General features: G+C 41.1%; 1 protein-coding gene and 1 non-coding gene across 4 annotated transcripts in view; both read right to left on the bottom strand.

Moving 5' to 3' along the window:
* The window catches only part of LOC144688544 (extracellular sulfatase Sulf-2-like), a 351,599-nt gene that overhangs the window by 196,109 nt on the left and 128,905 nt on the right, over window positions 1-26,585 (bottom strand). The gene's annotated exons all lie outside the window — the stretch shown is intronic.
* On the bottom strand, window positions 598-858 carry LOC144689298 (small nucleolar RNA SNORA53). Its single transcript, XR_013578630.1, has one exon. It is a non-coding gene; the product is annotated as a small nucleolar RNA SNORA53 (small nucleolar RNA).

Below are 26,585 nucleotides of genomic sequence, written 5' to 3'. Positions count from 1 at the left end.
CGGTGATCAAAAATCTATATTTTTTGAATGTGTCATGCCAGCAAGGAGCTGTTAGACATTTTGGAATTACAAAACAACCTGCTTAAAGCCATCCAATCAGGAAACAGTCACTCACTCTGCTAATGTATGCAGTGTGTTCATTACTGTCACTATATTGCCTGTGATCAGGATCCTTTCTGCTCTGGATTGTGGTCCACTGTCACTGGAAAGTTCAGCTTCGATTAGGAATCAACTTTATGTCACAGCTCACATCTGACTCCCAGATATCGGACTCGTTAATAATTCAAAAAGCAGTGTTGATTTGCATATTATAATTAAACCAAAACAAATCCAGCAATTAAACAAAAAAATGTGCAAACCTATTTGTAATAAGGAAATAGCATTGCAATTAATGCCATCTTGCTTATTTGTGGCTTCATTATGTGCAGCTAAAGTTCCTTTGTTTTGTTAGTTATATATTTTATAATGTTGAATTTTGAAAGAATTTAAAGATTTCCAATGATATCCTGTTATCACCAATCCTTTTTGACACAGAAGCTGCATATTCACAATGAGCCAATGCGATTGCAATATTTAAACCAGATGGACTTTGATAAACGTGTCCACACAGCAGCAAAGTCCTGGTGGCAGCAACAGCCTGGAGTAACAGGTTGTTCACATCAGAACTGAGGGGCTACCGTGCAGGTATATTACTTTAATATGCCAATGATTCAAGCACCTTTGACTGTACAACCACAAGTTGATGAATGTATTACAATACAATATTGTATTGTAATATTATTGAGTAACAACTTCCTGCTGATCTTCTCTTGCTGCTGTTACTGACTCAAAATGTCAAAAATGATTAGAAAAGATAATTCGAAAAGATAATTAAGAAAGGAACATACCAGTGAGCAGAGGAATTACTGGGCTATTGTAACACTACAGTAGCATCCTTCACACTTTCATTCAAACATTACTCTCTCTAATAAATAAGTTTCTCCACTTCATTGTGCAGTACTTTATAACTTATAAATGTACAAATTATAAACACAAATACACATTTTAAATAACAAAAATTATTCCCTAACTCATCAATGTTTTGAAGTGAAAGATTATTTCTGGCTGTTTAAATCACTAACGGTTTCCATCATCATTATAAAAAAAGTGAAATCTCTAAAACACACATATATATAAAATCCTGTCTGAGCACAGATTATTAAAATCCGAGTGTTAAGCTGTGGTGTCTTTGTGTATACAAATGATCCTAAAACAGTCAACCAAATGCTGGAGCTGTGCCAAAGACTGAAACAGGAACCTGCTGTTCACTTCCATTAGTAATCAAAGAATGGTACAGATGGATATTGTAGCATTTCTAATGTAGTATAAGGAACAAAAATAAGTACTATAGGGCACTGCAGCAAAACCACAGGATGGCAAGGTCAGCAGTGACAAGTCATTTAAGAGTCTTGAACAAGCACTGCAGATACTCATTATCAAAGCAGTCTCATGTTATAAGACAAAAGCTGATAATCTGAAATAAAAACAGAAAATGCTGGAAACACTCTGCAGGTCAGGCAGCAACTATGTAAAGGGAAACCTTCCATCAGACCTGAAAAATGTTAAGCTTATTGGAAGAGTTTGGCGATGTTAGCTTGTTGGCTTTGGAATTGCAACCAATTTTCCTATCTTCCTGCCCTTGAAACATCGAGGCTGAACAAAACTAACAGAAAGGTGGCAACAGAAATATTGTCATGGTGGAGGCAGGAGTTCACCTGTCATACCACAAGTGCTCAATCACTGATTGAATCCCATTCACATTTCAGCCATTATTCATTATGCCTTTAATAATGACCCTACCTATTTCCAAATGTTGTGGTGCCACAGCACCAGGTTTTCCTCACCCATCTGGCTAACTTCTTTTATCCATGTAGGTGATTCATTATTATAGCTTACTAACCAAATCTTGAATCATGCTGCAATTACCACTGTTGATAATGCATTGCTTACACTGAATGTTATTGGCAGAATTCCAATCAAAACATTGTTAAGTGAAAAAGATAGGAAAAATACCTTTCACGTCCAGCTCAGTGACAGATGGTTTTTAAATCTTTCAGATTCCTGCTCCTCTGCTCAAATTGAGCAAAAAACTACTTAAAATGTCGTACATACTTTTGTTTTTTAATCACGGATTCAATCTTTAGCTCCAAAAAGAATTAAAATCACATATTTTGGAGCAATTTGGGTGGAATAGATTACGTTGATAACTGGGTATCTGCAATTCTATAAGTCCTGTACTTATCATACCTGCATTTGTAAAAAGGGGCTTCTGTTATTATTGAGTTGTCTCAGAAGACACTGGGTGTCTTACTCTAGTAAGAGATCTGGCTGGAGGCAAAAACCTTTCCTTAAAAGTACTTTTATTTACATAATTAACTATATACAAGATTACAGAACATCAGGACAGGACTATTGCTCCTCTCTTAGTTTCTTCTCACTCTCCTCTCTCTGAGTGAGATCATTATGACATAGCTCCTTACGCACATGCCCAGTAACTATTATTAAAGTAATGTTAGAGTTAATCCTTTACTCTACAGGGCTATGTTAATGTTGTAAGTTTAGTTTCTGTAAAGCACACCGGCATAGACTATACAAGTGAGTAAAAAGTCATATTGCATGAAATACAATGGGGAAACAGAAGCACTGATAAACAAATTATATCTATCAAAAATAAAAGCCTAAAAGCTGCTATAGTTTGACTCTTATCTGCAGTTGCTGTTGAGATAAAATCCTCTATAATCAATCTAATGATATTTTCCATGTCACTCACAATTCTACCTACTCCATTTATTGCAACATGGCTTATCAAAAAAGGATTTCCAAAAGTCATTATTTATTGATCCGATTTTGCTTAAAAAAATGTCTAATTTGGGGAGTTCTGCAGTGAAGTACTATTGCTGTGACATTCTTACTACACACTGATGGAATAAAAATGTCTAAATCTGTATTTAAACTCGATTTATTTGAACGCTTTGAGCCGTCCTTAGAAGGTTCTGAGGACCAAGATGAATAACTCTGAATGGAGAGTGCTTGCATGTAGGAAAAGGCGGATCCAAAAACTGTGGTGCTACATGCAAAATTGTGTCAAATAGAGGCGCTGAGCATATCAAGAATCTGAACATGTGATCTTTGTGAACTTTGAAGAGGTATAACTCAAAGCTTTAGAGTGTCACTTGCTGACTGTGTGATTAGTGTTATTGATAGTGTCAGCTGTTATCTCTAACTAAACCTGAAGCTAATGTGCACAGTCCAAACTGATTTGAGTTACCAACCATATTTTGAAACAGAAATTCAAAGAGCTGAAATAACATCACTAAGGAATGCCTTTACAGCTTAACCTTACTGAGTCTTTAGTACAGAATGAGTTACTTGAGAATAATGCATTGTTGAAGATTGGATTTAATTATGTTTATAGCATTTCTCAATATCACAAACTTTCCCCATTATTCTAAAGCAATAGCAGTACATAGCAGCACAAACCTCATTCCATTAAGCCCAACAGTATTGTCTAGAAGCAAACTTGAAATGTGCTATGACAACCAGACAGAAAGAGGAGGAAAACACTGCAAAGTAATTAACACCTTTAATTAGACTGTTCGCCATGGATAGTAATTACATGGTACAAAGCTCATTTACTAACATTTTGGGGGGGGAAAAAAGACCTATACAAAATAACATCAGTGAATATTTTGACGTATTTATTGTAGTTTTGGAAGTTATTTTTCAACATGTGACATGTCATGAAGAGACATTAATGTCTATAATCTTATATTGGAAATTATTTTTTAAAATTAGAGTTCTAGTGGGGTCTGTGTCTATGTGTGTCTTAATTGGATTAAAGCCAGCTAGCCTGGGTGCTTTGATGTATAGTAGTTTTGAGATGTTATTGGGTAAACGTAAGGGGGGTAGAAGGTAAAGTGTAAATTTGCATCTGTTAAAAGAAACAATTCAAGACTGTGGGTGAAATCTGCGTTTTTTTTCAGCTCACTAATAAAATTGGTGGGACGAAAGGATGTTAATGTTAGAAGAGGTAAAGTTAAAAGCCTAGTGATACAATGGAAAATTTACATTCAAAGACAAAGATATTTATAAAGGAGAAATGAGATTGTGTTAAAAGCAAAAAACTATGGATGCTGGAAATGTTGTGAGGAACATAAGAACAAAGGATTTAGAAGGAGTAGGCCATTTGGCCCTTCGAGTCTGCTCTGCCATTCAATAAGATCATGGCTGATCTGTTTATTTGTCTCAATTTCACTTTCCTGTCAACTCCCCAGAACCCTTGACTCCCTTTGTCTATCAAAGATCTATCTATCTAACTCAGCCTTGAATAAATTCAATGATCCAGCCTTCATTGCTTTCTGAGGAAGAGAATTGCACAGGCTAACAATCCTCAGATTGAGGGTTTCCTCTCGTCTCCATCTTAAAAGGGAGACCTCTTATTTTTAAACTGTGGAAAGAAATAGAGATGGAACTGTCAGAAATGAGAAGAGGAGGAAGGCCTAAGACCAGATGGAAAGATGCAGTGGTGAGAAACTTAAACACAGCGGGTTTGGAAGATGAATAGGCGATTCATCAGGAGGAGACGGAGAAAGTGATTAACCAGTATTGTTGCGATCCCAAGTAAAATAGGAGAATCCGAAAGATGAAATCATACATTATTTTAAAATTCCAAAATAGATGGGTCAAGAATAAGTTAAGACACAATTGTCTCTTCAACGACGACAATCTATATTTATACAGTTCTCTTAATGTGGAAAAATACACAATTATTGCAAGAACAGGAAATGGCAAAAAATCACCATAATGATGTTACAGGCTTTGAGCATATGTTCTCAGCTGAGATTCAGCAGAACACCAGGTGAGATGTTAAACCCTTTCAGGCTTGATGTAAAATATTTTACAACACTATTTGGAGAAGAACAAGGGAGTTTGCCCCAGTGTCTTGGACAATATTTATCCCTCAACCAACATCACTCAAACAGATTATCTTGTTGTCATCACTTTACAGGTTGTGGGACTTTGTTATGCGCGAATTGGTTACAATGTTTCCCTACATTACAATAATGACTGCACTTCCAAAAGCTGTAAAGTGCTTTGGGACATCTTGAGGTCACAAAAGGTGTTATATAAATGCAAGTTTTTGTTTCCTTTCTATGATTGACCTCTTTTTATTCGCTTAAATGAGTACCAGCTGCGGTTTAGTTGCTCGCACTCTCGCCTCTGAGTCACAAGGTTTGGTTCAAGTCCGGCTACAGGGTTTGAATACAAAAATCACTCCAGTGCAGTACTGGGGGGAAACTGCGTTGTTGGAGGTGATGTCTTTTAAATGAGACATTAAACCGAAGCCCCGTCTGTCTGCTTAGTTGGGTGCAAAAGATCCCACGGCACTATTTCGAAGAAGAGTGGGAGAGTTATCCCGGGTGTACGACTACACTTCGAAAAGTAATTTATCAGATCTGAGATGCCTTGTGGTCAGGTGGGAGTTACTTTTCTATTACTGTGCAGCTGATCTCAAAGCCATCATTGGTAATAAAATGTTAATAGAAATGTGCAACATGGTTGCATTTTGTGCCCATTAATGACATGATTGGGGAGGTCACATTTTCCTTTTTTTTCTGGCAGCTCTGACTGCTTTGCACTGTACTTCTTGATTTTTCACCCAAAGAACAAGCAACGGCTGTTATTTGTTGCGAGCACAACAGTTCCAAAAAAATTACTTTAAATATATTTACTTTTCAATTAAAGCCAGCAAGATTTGTTTTTATGGAGGTTTTGTGGTGCAGTGGGTCACATCCTTGTCTCTGAGCTAACTTCTAGGTTTGAGTCCTACTGCAGCACTTAATGGTCAAGGAAAGTGTGCTCATAACATGGTCAAATAGGTGGAATATCAACCTTCAAATCCTTCCAATGCCCACCAATGGCAAGCAGGAAGAGTGGGAGGGATTCCTGGTCAGCCATGTGATGGAAAGAATGTTGGAGCCTCTACCATCACTATCAACTACAACATGCATGTAAAAGTGTCTGTTGCCATAAGCCCCAAGTGAACTGTACCACGCCAGTAAGATTTGTTTTTCAGAACAAAGCTGTTGAGTTTTCTCTCAGCTTTTTGTGTCCATTTTTTACAGCACCTGAGCTTGGTCACTGTAGCAAAGGGAAGATTCTGCATATGATCATTGCTGGTGCTGATGCAAAATAATAGCATCAGCTAAATTTGGTGTTGTAAGTACAAAATTTGGTCCACTGCATTGGTAACCTTTTCCTACATCCAATAATATTCATTTACAGACACACATCAGAGTGTTACAGGGAGAAAAGTACAAGCCATGCTCAACTCAGCCCAGAGGGGATTCTATTATGCATGAAAGGATCAATAATTTATAAATACAGAAATATATAATGTAAATGCTATATATGGTATATGCTGCATGAAAATGGAGGCACTATTATATTCAGCACTGTGTGTGAAAACTGTGTTTTTGTTTTTACAGGAATCAGGAACTAGTGAATTACTCGCATTTCTGTGAAAAGCTGTGAATAGGTGAGAATAATCTCCATGAATTCAATTTCAGTGAACATTAAACATACAGATTGGAAGGACATAAAGGCAATGGAAAAGATGTACCAAGGATGAGGATGAGGAGTTAAAGTTAGTTGTGAAGAGAGACATGTTATTTTTTTTCACTGATACTCATAAGGCAAGCAGTTGTCATGATTATGATATACATATATTGTAAATAGTAATAAAATTGTTTCCATTGGTTAATGATATTGTTACAGAAAACACATTCAAAATGATTGCAAGAATGATTAAATAGAGGTTACAAAAAATCTTCCCAGCAAGGGTGGTTAAAATGCAGAATCCTGGCATAAACTGTTGTTGAAGCAGAACTCCTATGCTCTTTTTGAATGGAATTAGGCAGATATTTGAAAAAGAGAAGTACTAACGGCCATAGAGTCTGAGCAAGAGAGTGGAATTTACATTGCTGATTTATTTGGTAAAAAAAGCACCAGCATATATTTGATTGGCCTTAACTTTTCTGTGCTGTAACATTGAGGGTATGTGTTGATCAGCAACAACTCAAGCCAGACTGATGAAACCAGTCAAGGGTTTCATTGCAATCAATTTCTCTACAGCTCAGGAGTAATACTACCAACCAATATTAGTCTGTGAGAATACAGGCAACTATGCTGACAAATAAATTATGCGGTAAAATTCATACTGCTACAGTTTGCAATTGCCAGAGTTAATTGTATAGAGTCGGGATGTGAATTTGGATTTATTTTGACTGTGGCAATCCCAAATTGTATGTCATCGTAAAACTGTAGAGCCACTGGAATATCACCAATCAAATGCAAATCACTAGCAATGTGGCTAAGGAACAAAAGCATAACTCCTTCAATGTAGCCAAGGCACATGCACCACTATTCCTTCTCCTCCTTCAGGTACCATTCCCTAAGAGGGTGTCAGCAACCATGGACTTCCACTGGATTGGTCCATGATTACACTTGGCAAAGTACTACAGTGGTTTTCCATTGCTTTCTGCGATATGGCTGACCAGGAAACTCCCCCACTCTTTACCACCTGCCATCAGGGATATTGGGAGGATTTACAGGCTGATAACCAACCTGTTTGGCCACGTTATGCACACACTTAATACATGGCCATCAAGTCCTGAAGTTGGGACTTGAACCTGGAACTTTTGGCTCAGAGGTAGGGACACTACCACAGTGCCACAAGACCACTATCAGATTACCAAAATAAAAATCAAATGAATACTGTCATATTAGCCCAATGTGGTGGTTACTATTCCCCAGCAAAATTACCAGGTATTATAATAAAACATAATATGTTTTTAATGTTTTCTTTGAAGTAGCATGTAACAATTCAAATGACTGAATATTGATAAATGTAAAATTCCATACTTGGCACTGAACTGCTACGTTTATTATGACTACTGGTTTCAGGCTGATAGTTGTGGAATACAATGCACATCTGGAAGATGGGAATTTTGGTACTGACTATGCTTTGCTACAGATTGTATTGAAGAGCTTTGTGCAAGCTTGGAACGATGAAAATAATTCTGCCCAACCCCCATCCTACACTCAAGGCAATGTTTTATATGTTAGCAGAACCTCTGCATTCTACCAAGATTAAAAACATTCTTAAAGTTGAAAAAATAGTTTAAAATGTAGCTTCAGCGGGGCTGCAGTTCTATCAAGCCAGCACAAACTCAAACACATGAGTCAAATCTCCTGAAAAGGAGTTATATTAGCACTTGACTTGAATTACGCTGCCACTTTGATGAGCACCCATAACAACTTCGCACCGATCTGAAAATAGTCGGCAAGAATGATGTAAACTCACAGCTCAGAAAATGGCCAATTAGCCCATTATCCTGCCACTGGATGTCTGAAACAGTTATCCATTTAAGCACATTCCCTTGCCCTTTCTACATACCCATTTACAGATTTCTTTCTGAGGTATTTATCCAACTCTTGTTTAAGAAAGTTATTATGATCCTGATTCAGTAGCAAAAAAAAAAGCCAAATCTAACCTTTTCCTTTGTTATTTTACTGGTCCTGTATCAGTCTTGGATCTTAATACTTCTTTGCTGCGAAGTCAAGGCAGAAGGAAACTATGTGGATGTTATTCTGAAAACTATTTTGTCGGCTTCAGTCCAAAACCAATGTTCGCATCATCTGTTTTGAAGGTAGTCAGAGAACTTTCTATCGCTTTTTAAAATTCTAAAATAATTTTCTGCTTATGGAACTGCAGGCTGGAACCCACAAAGTGTAACGTAGCCAAGCAGTATTTTCCTTGAAGCATTTCACTGCTGTAATGCCTTGCAGAACACCATAATGAATGCAGTTGATAATTCTGTCCAGTCAGGACCTTACCTTTCAAAATGATCTGTTTGAAAGCCCAGTAAATAAGTACTTTACACAATTGTACCGTGATTATACTTTGTCTAATAAAACAAATGCAATCAGGCCTGCTTCACTATGTAATACAGTAAAGTGTGTTGTAATTGAAATACTATACTTTTCAAACATTAACCATTTTTCATGCAATTATTAACTTCATTGAAATCCTCCCAAATCTTTAATTTCTTTCTTTATTAATCATACACGGAAAAATCTGAAAGGGACATAATTTCTGGAAGGAGGACAGCCAACAAAATGGAAATGCTTCATATTTTGTATCAGGAAATTCCTGGGAGATATGCCAGAAACAGTAAGAACATCAGCTGGTGCTGCAGTCCATACTGTTCAATTCATGATTCATTCAGACATCACTTCCAATAAATTATTTAGTTGGGAGTAATTTTAAACAGAATTTGTGGCAGGGGGCTTGAAGCATGTTAGTATTTCAGCTTGGTTTTGCCATATTTTATAAGTTGGGACTTAATTGATTCTATGAAACTCTAAAGTCAGGCTGGAAGATTAGGATATTGGTAGCAGTGTAGTCTTTTCACGGATGGATTGTGAAATGAATTGGTTGCATGACCTGAAAAGAATGCATTATCACTCTCTCACTTGCACCATCACATTCTCTGCTTTCAATCTGACAAATTTATAATTATTCAGTTCGAATGAGTAAGCTTTCGTCAGATCTGAACAATGTCCTAATTCATCTTTGAATTCATTCATGTACTTGACACCATTTGTTGTTGTTCCAACTGCACATCCAAATGAAACACCAGGTGGCACCATGACTGCAGTTAAAGAAAGTCTCTTATGGCTCTGGTAAGTCAAGAGGCAGAAATTGACCTGGTTTGAAATTCTTTAAACCTACGTCACCATTTTGATTCAAGATGTACAACTTGAGAAAGCCCATTGCAATACACATTTAAACCACATAATAGCAGATATCAAATGCTCATGAACATTTATACATGCACAATACTGGAATGCTATAATGATTGTCAGCTCTTCTATCATTAATTCACTTTGTCCAGATTTTTAAAAATATTAGGCCCTTTACAATGGTGCATAAGCAAGGAGAGCAGTGGCTGGCATTGGCCTGTGGTTGTGTGAAGTCAGGAGAAGCACTCCTACTGCTCTTTATTTCAAAATAAGGTAAGTAAAATGCTTAACTTTCAGGTGGCAGTTTCCAGCAGTGCCTTTAAGGACCATTGGTTCGACTGCTGAGTACCTGAAGCACTACTAAAGCTGCAAGCACATACATCACAGTCATTTGAAATCTAAATTCGCAAAGGGGCTGCAGGCGTTAGACCATTGATTCACACCAGTTTCAGGCAAGCTCCGCAGATACTTGTACGGGAGTCCTAACCAATGTGGTAGGCAGTGCCGTTTGGGTGCAGAATGGGCATGTTCTTCATGGTGATCTATTGGCACCTATAAAATGGGGTGCAGCATGATCCAGTTTCCAAGACTCTAATTATTAATGTTGTTTAAGCAAGGCCGTTCCACTGATCCTGACTTTTTGTGTGTTTCCATGAACCAAGTGTTTGAATGTTGAGGTCATATTACATCATCAGGTCTCAATATAAATATACCTTAGGAGAAACAATTGAATATAGATTTTTGAAGGCAGTTTTCACTTACTGTTACAGCACTCAAACATTAAATGAAGATAGCATTTCCTGAGGATTTATTTCAAGTACATCTGCTTCAGATCTATTCTCTTGTTTTTCACAGGATAGTACGTGTGTGTGTGTGTGTGTGTGTGAGAGAGAGAGAGGGAGAGTGACACATTTGAGTTTAGAGATGAAAACTATTTAGCAATAGAGGCTCTGATTTTTCAAGTATATCCTTGTTCTGTTCTTTCTCTGCATAAATTTTGCGAAAAGTGTCAGAGATCTTCCAGGTTACAGCTTCCAAAGGTGACTTTTGCCTCACTTCCAAAAAATTAATTGTTCAGTCTTAACCATTTTTTCAATGGATCATCTGTCTAAAACTACATTCATAGGCAGAATCATCCCTGATTTGCACTAAGTGCGGTAGCGGGTGGGAAAAGACAACATTTGTTTTTACCTGTCGGCTGCAATGGCGGTTTCTCACACCGTATCATTCCAATCCCACTGCATTAACTATGCATTCCCAGGAAACATGCTGTTTCAATGGTGGGCGGGCTCTCATTCCCCCGCCATGCCATCACCTTGCTGCTCCATCACGTTGGGCACCATATTTAAAGTGTAGCCATGTGCACACATCTCAGAGCTTCCAGCCCAGGACTGCTGCACAGAAGACATGACCCTGAAAGACTGCAGCCCCCAGGTTTAATGACGCATCCTTTGAGCGCCTTTTGGATACAATGGAGGCCCGCCATGATGTTCTCTACCCCTCTCTGGCCGCAGGATGGACAGCAACATCACCAATCCGGCTTGGGAAGCAGTGGCAGCGGTGGTCAGCATCAATGCCCTGCCAAAGATGACAGCCACCCAGTGCCAAAACAAGATGAATGATCTCCTCCATTCCGCCAGGGTAAGTCACTATTCTCATCACTCTCAACTCACACGCTCACAAACCACCAGATATCCACAGGGATCTCACACCTCAAGGGACAACACCACTAACTCTCTCACACACCACATTTTCCTCAGGTTCATATCCTCCGGAGCTCATGTCCTCATCCCGTCCATAGCTCCACTCACCACACAAACATTCCATGCAGTGCCATGTGTCCTGCTCACACTCTCTCCAGCTGTTTTCATGTAGGAGAAGCCTACTCACATGAGTAGGGAGAGGTCCCAGACTGGTGGGGGGGAGGGAGAAGTGGCCCTCACTCACTCACTTTGAGGAGCATACCATCACGCTGACAGGTGAGGATGTGCACCATGCCTGTGGTGCCAGTGAGGTTGGTGGCGAACTACCTTGTGAGAATCCTGCACCATATCATCCCTCTCTCAATGCACTGTGAGTGCTCTCTCTCCTGTTTTTGACTCTGCTGCCATGCACTAATTATCTCTGCTTTAGTTCACAGGGAGCTCTGACAAGTAACCAATACCCTCAACCAGCCAGTCACTCCGCTCCATCCACATCCTCACCTCCAGCCAAGAGGACCCCTCTTCCATTGAAGAACTGGAAATAAGCAGCTTAGATAACACGTCAAAGCGCTTACCCACACCCACCACCAGCACAGAGACACAGGCCTCGGTGGGACCTAGGTCTAGAGCAGGCTCAGGTTCACAATCTGGTGGTCACCATACGGCCATGTGTTCGCAGCAGGAGGAGGCAGGTTCGGCCGAGCTACCCGCACTCGGAGGGCTGCTGGGGAAGAAGCACCTGTGAGGTCTGAGTCAGATGACGAGATTCTAGATTTGGCTTTTCAACTCATCGTGGCGAGTGAGCAGAGGGCGGGGGAACATCACGCAGAGCCGCTGGAAGCCCTCAACACAGTGGCACGCGAGCCGGAGGAGTGCATCCACCTGCTACCTGATCAAGCAGTGCCCAAACGTGCGCATATTGTGGTCTCGATGGGAAGGATGGCAGACAGCATGGAGACCCTGCTCCTGCAAAACATGGAGGTGCGTGCAGACCTGCACTCCATCGCGGGAGCCATGGGCGAGTTCCTGCAGTGGCAACGTGAGAGGGAAACAGAGCACCTTGACATCCCCCCTAAGTGCTCCTTCCCCTCAAGGAGTCAGGCCAGGGCCCTCAGGCACTCGAAGGGAGGAGGAGCAGCAGCTAGACACCCCTGGGTCATCCACTCAGGAATCTCAGAGGCTGTCCTCTCCCTCCGAGTCCCCTTTGCCTGTGAGCCCCTCAACCTTGTCCTCTGTCACCACAGAGTGAGCAGCTGGCCCACAGGATGACAGCCAAAGCAAGCTGGGGCCCTGAAGGCCTCGGCTCTCCAGGGGACCCGTGTCAAAGGCATCGGAGGCAACAGGGCCAATCATTGCACAGGCTGTCTCTACCCCTGCTGCAGATGTCAGGGCAGCACCTAGAAGTCTAAGGAGTTCAAAAGTTAAGAAATTCTGATCACAGTTGGTTGCAAGGTGAACATGTTTTGTCATTTAACAATTTGAAAATATATGCACTTTCACAGAATAATGTGTAACGGTGTCTTTCAGCTTCATTGACAGGCTTCACAACTCCTCCCACTGCACCCCCACCCTCCTTCTGCCCCACTAGCAGTTCAGCTATATGCAGCCAGCCCATGATTGACTCTGGAAGGAGAAGTGTGCGTGTGTGGCAGGGCCTTTCGGAGCCTTGTGGAAGTATTTCCCCTTCTTACGTGGATCCTTCCCATATCACACTCATCTCAATGCTGCCTGCTGGGCTTCGCTTTCAATTGACCATTTACCTGACCTGCATCTCTGCCCAACCACTGACCACACTCCCATGCAGCACCTGATCCCACCCACCATGCCTCTCGTTTCACTTTCCATTTGGACGGCATGGTGATAATAGTTTTCCTTTCGCTCCCCCGTCCTTTCCCCTCTCCCAGTCACCTATTTTCTTTCCCCCATCACTCTTGACTCCCCCCGCCGCCCCCAACCCCAGCATCACCTTCCACCTTCCCTCCATGACCTACCAGTCACAACCCTTTTCTTTCGGGGATGTCCAGGTGGAAGTGCACATTCCCTTCCTTCCTGAAAATCCCACCCCCATCCACATTAACCTCCAGAATCATCTCCTTCCTATCCCCAGGTCCCGTGTCTGCCTCCGAGTCCCCACCAACTACCCTCACCATCCCTTCTATTGATACCATCGAGCCCTCACCATCCCACCCTACCGCCTCACTCTGCCCTCGGTCATTCTCACCATTCCCTCATACCACACCCACCCTCAGTTTGCTCCCCAGGAGGTAGCCCTTATCAGAGCCATCACTTGCACATTCACCTGGACATCCACCCCCACTCTGGACCCCTCCCACCCCCTTGTAATTCCTCCACCCCAGACTCTACCATCTCTTAGAAATTCCCCTTTCCTGACTCCTTCAGATACCCTTACTTCTTCCACCATCCTTAGTCCTTCTCCCTTCCTCACTCCTTCAGACACCCTTACTTCTTCCACCACCCTTAGTCCTTCCCCCTTCCCCCTTCCTTACTGCTTCCTGACTCCTTCAGATACCCTTACTCCTCTCTCCCCCTGGACTCCCACTCCTTCCTTCCATCCTCCCCCCAGACTCCCTCCCCTCTCTGCACTCCTTCCTCCTCACCAGCACCCTCCCCTCTCCACACTCCTTCCCCCAACCCCAACTCCTTCCCTTACACCTTCCACTCCTTCCCATATACCTTCCACTCCCCCTTACACCTACCTCCCCAGTTCCCGTCTTCTCCCCTGTTACTCCCCGCTCCTCCTGTGCTCCTTCCCCTGAACCTGCTCCCCTTGACAGCTTCATTCACCCCTCCCAACCTCACAACACCTCCCCAACACCTCTTCCTCTCCCAGTCGATCGTAGACCTTCCTCTCCACCCCTGGTACATCTTCCTCTCCCAAACACAGCTGATCCTTCCTCTCCACCTCGTTGACCATCATCCATTGTGAGCTGCTTCACGGGGGAGCCATGTATATGAGATCCACCCAGCATGCCATGGATGTTCCTTCAGAGTCCCATTGCTGCTGGGCTCCAGCATCTTCTGCTCCTTTGATGTCTGCGATGTGAGCAAGGCCCTGCCAATAAATCCCGACTTCTGCACATCACACTTGTCAAGACGTGTTCTGCACCGACGTGTTTTCCCACTGACGCAGGCGGATGATCCAGCGTGGGGGGAGAATGATTCCAGCGGGCTGGCCTTATAATGATATGCAGGTGTATTACAATGAGGTTCCCAATGGCGGGAAACATGGCCCACTGTTGACAGGTTGAGCGGACAATCGCAAACTGGTTTCACGACACAGTTTTGGCCTTCTCGCCACATTGCCTGCTCACGCTGCCGACACCAGCGGGCAGAGAAATATCCACCCATTGTCATAGAAGGGGGAGAAATGAATTTGTCTTGAAAGCATTCCATGTACCATACGAAGAAAGGAAAGCAAATTCTAAGAACTAGTACATTCAGAGCCAACTATGTTCCAATTTTACCTTAATAATAGTTCATTTAGTCCCACTCCTGCCACTATTTCTGCATATCCCTGCAACTTTTCCTTCTTTACTTGGAAGTAAATTCCCTTTTGTTAACACAGGAGATATCACAGAAAAATAGAATAAAGTCAAGCAAAATGCATCAACCTTGATCTGTTCTTGGGAACGGAGACACCCTGCAGATCCTAATGGATCTCTTTTGGAATTTATCATGGTTAGATCTGAGCTTACACAACTTAATAAGGGCAGGAGAGCTGTTACATCCACTTGGGAAGGCAGACAGGTTCTCAGCACCTTCAACATTGCAGCACACCCTCAGTACCGCACTGAAATGTCAGCCTAGTTTATGTGTTGAAGTGCTTGGAGGAGGGTTTCAACCCTTAGCCTTCTGACAGAAATGAAAGTGTTACCACAGAGCCAAGGCAGATGCCTAATTGCTTCCTCAAGACCTTTTTTTCAAACTGTGACAAAAATTTGAATGTGATTCTTGAATTGTGACTCAGAATTCTGATGGAAAGAGAAATGCATATCAAAATGTACCAGGCTAAAGATCTGTGTATCCCATTTTTTGGGCACAGGGGTCACTTTTTGCGACCTACTCACATTGATTCTGCTGGATGTGCACATCACACAAATTGGCGGCTCTCACCTTATTACCACGAGTGTAGTATTGGGCTGAGAGTCTTCCTCACTACTGGCTTCCTCTTCACACTCCTGCTTGCCTCTGTGCTCAGCAGGGGGGACATTCAGTATTGTGCTGACAGCAAATGGTGCAGCTAGCACTCAACAACAGCTTATATTTATATAGCACCTTTAATGTAATAAAATGTTCCCAGGCACTTTCCAGGAGCATTATAAAGCAATATATAACACAGAGCCACATAAGGAGATATTAGTTCAAGTGACCTGGTCAAAAAGGTAGGTTTTAGGGAGTGTATTAAAGGAGAAAAGGTAGAGGGGCGGAGAAGCAGGGAGTGAATTGAGAGTTTAGTACTTAGGCCATTGAAGGTGCAGCTGCCAATGGTGCAGCCTTTAAAATCAGAGATGCACAAGAGACCAGAATCAGCGCTAATATCTCAGAGGCTTCTTGGGCTGGAGGAGGTAACGGAGATAGGGAGAGGTGAGGCCATGGAGGGATTTGAAAAGATGGTAGAGAGTATTAAAAATCAAAATGTTGCTTAACTGAAGACAATGCAGGTCAGTGAGCCCAGAGGTGATCGAGGAACGGGACTAAGTGTGCATTAAGGCAAGGGCAGCAGAGTGTTGGATGCCCTCAAGTTTACGGTGTGTCGAAAGTGGAAGACTCGTCAGTTGTGCATTGTAATAGGCAAGTCTGTAGATAATAAATGCATGAATGAAAGTTTCATCAGCAGATGAGCTGAGACAAAGGTGAAGTCAGGCGATGTTATGGAGGTGGAAATAGGGAGTCTTGGTGATGGTGTGAATATGTCGGTGAAAGTTCATTTAGAGATCAAGTATGACACCAAGGTCGAGGCAGACTGGCTTAGTCTCAGACTAATGCCAAGGAGAGGGGTGCAGTCAGTAGCTTGGGAATGGAGTTTGGACTGTTCTTAAGGGCAGTCTGTCCCTCTTAAAGGGAAGCTGTACTGGATAATATTGCTGAAATTTAAATCATGGAAAATGGAGCACCAGGGCAGAGAGAGGGTTCTAGGGTGATGCATGTGACACTGGATGTATTAGTGGTGTGTGCGCAGGAAGGGAGACAACATTGTTCCTTGTGGGTGGGGGAGAATGGGAGGCAGGAGGGTCTTCAAGGGCCATCCTCAGAAGCAAGTGGGAGCAGGTGGCCAGGGTGGTCAACTACCAGCATCTGGACGCAAGGATCTGACAGTAGTGCCACAAGAAATCAAATGATCTCAGGTGAAAGGTCAAGGTCAGTGAATGCACCTTCACATGACCTCTCCTATTCACTCCACCAACAACTTCTCACACTGCTCAATGAACCACATACACACCAGTCACCCATCAGCACAGCCTGGTAGTCAAGATTCAGACATAACATCCAGATACTCGACCTCACTCTCATACCCACCTCTCACTGCTTCCATATAGCTCCAACTATTCAGTTATGACATGCACATCACCCAAACACAGCACAACACAATCACTGACTTTCTGCCCTCTCTCCTGCACAGAAGGGAACAGAGCGAAACTGGCAGAGGACGACGACCTTACATCCCCTGAGCCCTAGAGGAGATGGCTCTCAGCAGCATGGGGCCAGCTGCGACAAAGCCCATGGCATCCGGCATCGCTGAGAACATTGAGGGTGATGGTACGTTCTTGCTTGCCTTATGTCCCTTCTCAACTCCCAGCACACCCTCATTCCTGCTACAGTGTGATCGTGGACCTCTTGTTTCCCACTGTACCTCCTTTCCCTCACAGCAACATTCCCCTTTTGATTTAGAATGTCTTATTATATTAAATGTGCTATACAAATAAAAGTAGTTGTTGTTGTAGAACCACACAATTCTGAGCCCTCTGCCTTAAATCACGTGTGACTCAAACTAATTAGAACAAAATCCCAATGAGCAGGTTTCTTGTTTTCATTAATAGTTATTTTTATGCTTTTTTTAATATAGTGAACTCCCGACAAGAGAGGTGAAAAAAAAACAGAATGACACCTGTATATGTGGAGGACATGTATCATCCACTCTACTGCCTTAGTCAAAGCAACATAGTTTCCTGGTTCCAGAACTGGAGGAAACAACCAGAGTCCTTTCAGAATACCTCAAGGCAACTGTAAAATTGAAACTTTATAACAGCTACATTCCACATTATTTTTGATGGCTTTTTTTTGTTGTTTTGGCATTTTAATGAAAATCTCCGCTCCTTTTCGGGTCTAGAAATGCAATTTCTTATTGATTAATTATGAGAAAATCCCTCAGGAACAAATATCTCACTGAAAGCTTAATTTGAAACAGAGTGATTTGCTATTTTCTAAACAATGGGAAACACCAGCTTCCTTCTTAAAGCTTGAGACACAATGCAAGATTATGACTCATCAAGATTCTAGTATTCTAATGTTGAACAGTTCAGGGAAATGAAAGGTTGGGTTGTCTGCTGTAATTTTCGAAGAATGCATTACAGCAGTTTGAAAAATGTTAAACAAAAAACAAGTCTATGATTGTTTCCATTAAAAAAATTACACTATTACTGAATGTCATAACTGGATACTGTTAATGATCATCATTGTCATGTGCAATTATTGGACAGCGTTAACTTCAACATTATTGCTGCATAGTGAACACCATTTTTGGACACTATTAATCAAGGATTCAATTATTGGGTGCCACTACTAGTGCATTATAAATCACTGGTACTGGATTCCATTATGAATGACATTACTGAACACCATTATTAGACTACATAATTGGACTTGTTATTGGTGCTTCAAGAATGCCACTGTTGGACTTTAATACATGGAAACTATATTAGAATTGACAACTCAATGTGAAAAGTTAGAACCGACACAGGTATGATAGGTCAAATGTACTGCACTCTGTAAATTCTACAATTCTCTTCTTGGATTATTGGATCATTATTGGACACTATTATCGAATATTATTTGATACCATTACAGTAAACAATAGTGGACTCATGTCAACCACCACCACCAGCTCCAAAAAAATATCAGTTTTGGTAAATATGAATTTGTAAAATCATAGATTGTTGAGCACAGAAACAAGTACCCAGTATGTTAAGCGAGGGTTGTTTTTCTCCATATTTTGTATCACCCCAGCATAATCCCACTCTTCTGATTGCTCACCATAATCATTTTAATATTTCTCTTTTTCAAGCAGCTGCCTCATTCTGATTAACCAGAATTTATGGACTCTCTTCAACAATGATTCATGGCAGAGAATTCAAAATTCTAACCATTTTCTCTGTGAAGGATTATTTTTCCAAATTTTCCTTTAATTAATTTGTAATTATTTAATATTTACATTAGTTTATATTTACATCCTCATATTAATAGCTTGAAGGTCAAGAAATTTTATATTGTGTTCCATCACAACTTTTTAAGATCTTCATCAGGTCACCCTTAGTCTTCTTCATTTTGCGGCTTGCAGAAAATTGCTGTCGTCACAATGAAAATACAGATTGGTGTAACAGTTCAAATCATCATTTAATTGCTTCTGACACAAACTACAGCATTATCCAATACCCAGATCTGTCAATAATATGTGCAACATGGTTCATCAGCTGTCCCACCCACTGGAAATGGGTGTATCATAGAAACGTGAAGCACAGCAGCTACATCTGCCATCAGCCAAACACTAAACAATTTGCCATACCTGTCTTGCCCTGTCCAAGTCCTGCCCTACAGGCTGAGCAAGTATATGTGAAGGTAAAATAAGAGGAAATGGAAAAGAAAACATCTTAAGTAAAAACTAATTTTTTGCACAAAGAAAATTAATGCTCCTTGAAACAAAACCAACCAGATCAAATCACCACAAAATGCATTAGTTCAGCACAAACATTGAAGAAAGATGCAAGTCAGTGGTTATAAACGAAAAGCAATACTGCCTTGTGTCACAGAAAAATCCACCACATTAGTACTTTGGCACAACGCTCTGGCGGTACACCCAAGCTTGAGGGATTTTCTGTCAACCTACTTTTAAAAATCTATTTTAACAAAGCACTAAGTAATTGCCTGCCAACTTCAGCTGTCTAGCCAAAGGTTTGAATAGTAGACAAAATCCTTGAGCCACCATCCAGTCTATCAGATAACTGGTTATAAGTGCTACACCTCTGTAGAATTAGGGTACATGTCACAAAGAATGTGTTCTTTATTTCAAATATATTTCAAGATCCTGTAAAATGTCAAACGAAAATTTTACTTTTTAGGAATTTCTGCAGTTTTGCATTTTATTCAGCTCACTAGTTTTTGTTAATCGAATAAATAAAATTTACATTTTATAATGAAACCTAAAATTTAAATGAATACTTAAATTTAAAGAATGTTTGAAACTACATTATGACAGTATTTATTTAGAAACTGTATTCCTTTCACCTATTGTGACATTTAACTGTGAATGTAGATTAACACATCAGTGTAAAATTCTAATTCAGTTTCAATAAATATAAATTCTGAGCATGCAACTATTGAGAATTAAGACAGAAAATTCTGGAAATATTCCACAGGTCAGGCAGCACCTGTGTATAAAGGAAAAGAGTTAACATTTCAGGTCAATGACCTTTCATCAGAACTGCTGAGTATTTCCAGCAATTTCTGTTTTTATTTTAGATTTCCAACATCTGTGCTATTTTGCTTTTATATTAGAATGATGTAATTGTCTTTTGGCCTCTGCCGGGAATTTTGTACCCTTGTCACTGATTTTATATCACAAAAACACCTACCTCAATCTCCATAATGTTGCTCGTCTCTGTCTTAACTCAGTTTCCCCAGAAACTATCAACCATGTCTTTTGTGGTTCCAAATTCAACTAGTCTAATGTTCTCCTAGTTGATCTCCCATCCCAAAATTCTTAAAAAAAAAACTTCAATTGATCCAAGCCTCTGCTTACTCCATCCTATCCTGCACCAAGTCCTGCTTATCCTTGTTGACCAAAGATTCTCTCAATGTTGCCAATTTAAAAGTTGAATTCCCTTGCTTAAATCCCTATCTCTGTAACCTCCTTCAACTCTAGGGCACCCTTCACCTCCATTCCTACCTCTTTGGCTTCCTGTGCAACCCTCTCTCCTTTGCATCCCCTACTCTTCACCTCATCATTAGCAGCTGTGTTTACAGCCACTGAAATCTCATCCTCTGTAATTCCTTTCCTAACACGAATCAACTACATTGCTTCCTTTCAGATGCTCCTTAAAATCCATTTCTTCAACAACGATTTTGTTCACCCTGCTGATATCTCATTTTTAGGTTTGGCATCTATTTTTCTCTTCTTACGCCTCTCTGAAGCAGCTTGGGATGTTTTACTACAAAAACGGACTACTTGAACGCAAGTTGTTACTGTTACTTTAATCATATGGCACTGTTTGAAGTCAGAAGTGGAAATTTACCATAAATCACTAGCTTTCAGATCAACTTTAAAATATAGAACTCAAACTTATTCCACAAGGAACCTTTCATATGACAGTAATAGCCTGATTCGATGTTCACAAAATCAGAGTATATCTTTCCTTTTTTGAAACTTTGATCAGTATAGAAAGAGCATACTTCCATAGTTCAGAAATTGTCTCCCTCTGAGATTATTAACTTCTAAAGTAAAACACGGGGAGCCTAATGTACACCAGGATGATATCATCATAGAATATAAAAGCAAAAAACAGGCTATTCATTCCATTAAGTCAATGCCAATGATTTTTTTCCCAGAAGTCACCTAATAGAATCCCACTCTCCTATAACTCCCTCTATTCTTCAGCTTTTTTTTTTAATGCAGTGCATCATTGTGATCTGGAATGCACTGCCTGAAAAGTAGATTCAATTATTACTTTCAAAAAGGAATCAGATAAATACTTGAAGGGGGAAAAAACACAGGGCTATGGGGAAAGAGCAGAGGAGTGTGACTAACCAGATAGCTCTAATGGCTTTCTTCTGTGCTGTATCATTCTATGATTCTACAATTTCTCTTTTTCAAGCAACTATCAAATACCATTTCAAGATCATCTGCGAACTCTACTTCAACAAGCCTTTTCCTAAGCTCTAATTTATTTTATCATTATCTCAAGTTGTGCTCTTGTGTTACTATCTCTGAACAATGAAAACAATCTGTTACTGTTGCATTACACAAATAGTAACATACCATAATAATAAATTTGATGACAAATCAGTGGCTGGAATTTTAAGGGACTTTTGGAAACAGGCTCAGAGACGGGAAGGCTGGCAAAATGGTGTGGGGGGTGTCAACTGGTTTACCCAATAAGCACCCACTGCAGTGCCATTTTGCCAGGTGGCCCATCCACCTGGAGCCATTTAGTCACCAATTAAGGGCCTGTCCCCACCTTCTTTGGCATTTCACGAGCAGCAGGAGCCCTCTTTGGCCCATTAAGGGGTCCCAAGGCAGCAATGACTTCCATTCCCCCTAAGTCCCCGCCAGAAACAGTGCCATCTGCCCTCTCTGCCTGGTCCTGGCTCTCCAGATCCCAATTACCTAACTTTGAGGGCGTACAGCCATCAATGCACCCTCATCTTCCAGGTGAAGCCCCAGCAGTGGCCACCACTCCCAGCAGTGCTGCTAAGGCCATTCAGCTGCTGGCCCTCTGATTGGATGGACAGCTCTTGGGGGCAGACCGTGAACCTTACTTGGATGGCAGCTCTGACTGCAGCCACTTAGTTGGATGCCACCCGTCCCAATGCGGCCTCCCTCTCGCTGCCCACTGAATTGAGGTCGCTCCCTGCTTTGGCACCAGCAGCAGGACCACTACTGCCTCTAAACAATCCTAGCCAGCATCAGTGAATAAATGATTCTGTGGTACAGACACACTGCAGAGGCAACCTTTTGGCAAGGTATTTACTATTTAGAGAGTTAAACATGACCAGCATGGTAGTTTAAAAAGAAAGAAATGCTTGCATCTACAAATGCTTTTCATAATCACAGGATGTCCTAAAGCACTTTACAGCCAATGAAGTACTTCTGAATTTTAATCACCGTTGAAGGAAATACAGCAACCAATTTTCACACAGCAAGCTCCCATGAACAGCAATACAATAAAGGCCAAACCACTTTTCTTTTGTGATGTTTATTAAAGGGTAAATATTGATCAGAACACCAGGGATAACTGCTTTACTCTTCTTTGTAATAGTGCCATGGGATTTTTAAGTTCACTTGATAGGGTTAACAGGGCTTTTGGTTTAATACTGCATTCAAAAAAGAGCACCTCCGACAGTGTAACAGTCCTTTGTTGCTGCACTGAAGTGACAGTGTTGATTTGTGTGTTCAGGTCCTCGAGTGGGAATTGAACTCACAACTTTTTGCCACAGGGATGAGAATGCTACCAACTGACACAGAGCAGAAAATGAAGTTCAAGATAACCATTAGATATAAGGTCTCTGTCAGTCACTACACTTGTTTGGGTGTTGTTTCCATTTTATTCTTTATAAAAGAGATACTGACTTCATAGAAAAGCACTAGATCAGATTTTATTTGAAGGTTGAGGTGCTTCAATTACTCTGTTACTTCACAGAGAAGTCACATAAGAACACATTTTGGAAAATTTACATCATTGCAGTGTATGCTAATAGGCAAAAAAAAATATTGATTAAATATTTCCAATGCCCCTTAAAACTATCTTGTTTAGAAGTGGTATTCAGTATTCTTGTCTGTTTTTGCACTGAATTAAATGGGAAGGTCATTCTTGACAATATGACAAAGGTAACACAATGGCTATTATGATCTTTCAAAGAAACCTTAAAGGACCCGAATTTTCAGTTAAAGTAATTGTTTAATGATAAAACAGCCACCTATGGCAGTCTTTATTGTCTATGTAAAGGACTGTCTGTCACTCATTATCGGTGCTTCTGCAAGAAGCTATACCTCATTTCAAACAATGACAAAACTCAAACTTTAAAACCCTGTGGATATGAGCAGAATATACTTAAACCCAAACAGTGTATCAATAATGGCAAAACAAAAACAGAAACAGAAATACCTGGAAAAGCTCAGCAGGTCTGGCAGCATTGGCGGAGAACAGCACAGTTGACGTTTCGAGTCCTCATGACCCTTCAACAGAACTAAGGCAAAATAGGAAAGGGATGACATATAAGCTGGTTTAAGGGGGGCACGGTTGTTGGGACAAGAAGCCAGTAATAGGTGGAGATAACCAAAAGATGTCACAGACAAAAGGACAAAAAGGTGTTGAAGGTGGTGATATTATCTAAAGGAATGTGCTAATTAAGGGTAGAAAGCAGGTTTGTCCAGCTTTCTACCCTTAATTAGCACATTCCTTTAGATAATATCACCACCTTCAACAACTTTTTGTCCTTTTGTCTGTGACATCTTTTGGTTATCTCCACCTATTACTGGCTTCTTGTCCCAACAACACCCCCCTCCTTAAACCAGCTTGTATTTCACCCCTTTCCTAATTTTCCTTAGTTCTGTTGAAGGGTCATGAGGACTCGAAACGTCAACTGTGCTCTTCTCCGCCGATGCTGCCAGACCTGCTGAGTTTTTCCAGGTATTTCTGTTTCTGTTTTTGTTTTGGATTTCCAGCATCCGCAGTTCTTTGCTTTTATATCAATAATGGCATTTTGCTTAGATGTGTCAATTTGTCCTTCCATTGGAAAGCTTCAGCATTCACTTCTGATTATCTAATCTTCTTCCAACCTCTAGAGAACTGATAGTGGACAACACTGTTTACCCTAGGATAAATAAAATCAGAAGGTACTAAAATAAATAAGAATGAAGTATCATCGGTAGACTGTGTGATCTGATTGATTTCTTGAATGAAAATTGCTGATGTGGTGCAATGGATGAAATCTGTATATTGTGTTTACAATTGCACATTTTGAATATTGTGTGAAGGTTTATGATTGCCAGGTGTGTTCATCATACCAGCCAGAAGGGTCTATGCTGGACAAGATGGAAGTGTAGGTTTTCTGCAAGGGTATAAATCTTGCAGGAAGTATGGAGGGGCGTGTCATTTGCCCATCCAACATCACAAGCACTGACCAGCCATTATTCAGATTAAAATTTACCTCAGAAATTATGAGGGCTGTGAGGAAATGTCACTCAAAGGGAACACCCACATTTGGGGTTGGAAGATAGGATGTTGCTGTAGAATTTGCATATCTCCAATAGCTTAAAAGACCAGACATAATCAAATGTGTTGCTGCACACCAGTGAGTTCAGTGGTGAAAACTGATAGGATGCAGATGTTAAAGTGCTGCTACAAGAAATTATAGACAGAAGGAAGGCATTGTTTGCCACTGACAAGAATGCCCAATGCCTGTACAATGTAGTGTTCAGGGCATGAAGTGCTCACACAACAATTGCCACTCAGTGCAGAAATAAATTTAATAGCATTACTGAATATGGCAAGTTCGGAAGAGCCAGCCAAACTGCACCAAGCATGTTTGCCACTTACAATAGCCTCTCCTTTACACTGACATGCTTGAATGGCTTAATATCAATACATAAGAGGTAGCACCATGCATTTTACACCCCGGCCTTCACCTAAAAGTTTTCCTCACTCATGGGAGCTGGGGGGCGGGGTGGGGGGGGGATTTTGTAGAGCCCACAAGAGCAGGAAACAGCATGTGGGGTTACTTAATTAGGAAGGATGCAAAATTTCCTGACGGTGGGTTGAGATGCAGAGATAAAGTCAGTAGCGTGTTTGTGGTAAGTCAAGCCTCACACTGGCCTGTAGCGGTTTCATACTTGTAATACATTTGCACACATTGAGCACTCATTAGCATTAAACTTTCTTTTCAAATTACTTCCTACCTTCAGGATAAAGTCAGCAGCAATTGAGAATCTCATGGCACCCAGTTTGTGTTTGCTTAAAGGCAGTGTGCACCAGTCAGCTTTGTACAGTTGTGTATAAGGCCAGCGGTTTCCTCGTTTAACTCTACTGCACAAGGAAAGGGAGCAGGAGAGTGGCAGCTGGCATGGAGGCTCAGGAGCGGCAAGGGTGTATCAGTGGTGAGGGGGAGGGCGGCTGTGGTGGGAAGAGTCAGTCAAGGCAAGAAAATGAGGAGCCTAACGGGCAGTGTCAGTATCGTTCAAATGTGTGTCCATTTCAGCATGTTGGTTGGCAGAGTCCTTACAGAGCTTTGAGCTCACCTACAATGTTTCAATTATTCCCACTGAGCGTGATCTCAGATAAGGTCATTTACAATGCATAGAAGGGAAAGCCAGCTGAGCCTACAAGTTCAGCCATGTTCCACAGATGGATGAGTACAACACTGGACACTAACACGAATATTCAACAAAGAGTGAATGCAAAAGCACATAACATTGTTCCTTCCACAATAAAGGAAATGCCCCTAAATCCCCTATAACCATCAATGTGTGCTAACCATGAATCGTGCCAGTACATTCAGGTCTCTGGCTAAGCTAGTCTCAACAAATAACGATAATACACACATGAATAAAGTGAAAGCAGTGTAATGTGGAATATTTACAAGTGAAATAAGTCTCGATAAATTTTATATTAATGGCAATGGAGACAGACAGGAAAGCTTTGGCCACAATGCAGTGTTGCTGCTTGACCAGGAGGCTCTTTTATAGCCCACCCATAGCTGCAACATTGTTTGCTGATGGCAGATTTCACCAATGAAAAGTTTCCCCACCGCAGAATCACATGCACTTCCTGTACCCGCCACCGGCACTTTAAATTACAATTGCAATCACATGGGAAATGGGAAAAAGCAAGAGTGGAAGTAACGCACACATCCGGTTCCAGCATCGAAAACAGCCTACACCACTGACAAAATTCTGCCCATAATCTTCTATGGCTAGAGTTCACAAAATCTTCAAATGGATCATACCTGTCATTGCATGCACCTGTCATTGCTCCTATTAAAGGCTGCAACACTGGCTTACATACAAACACATGAATTAAGAGCAGG

Source organism: Cetorhinus maximus, chromosome 13 (assembly GCF_964194155.1).
Source record: "Cetorhinus maximus chromosome 13, sCetMax3.hap1.1, whole genome shotgun sequence".
In the NCBI taxonomy this organism is placed as follows: domain Eukaryota; kingdom Metazoa; phylum Chordata; class Chondrichthyes; order Lamniformes; family Cetorhinidae; genus Cetorhinus; species Cetorhinus maximus.
Note: the sequence above shows the minus strand (reverse complement) of the source record. Positions and strands in the feature narration are given on the sequence as shown.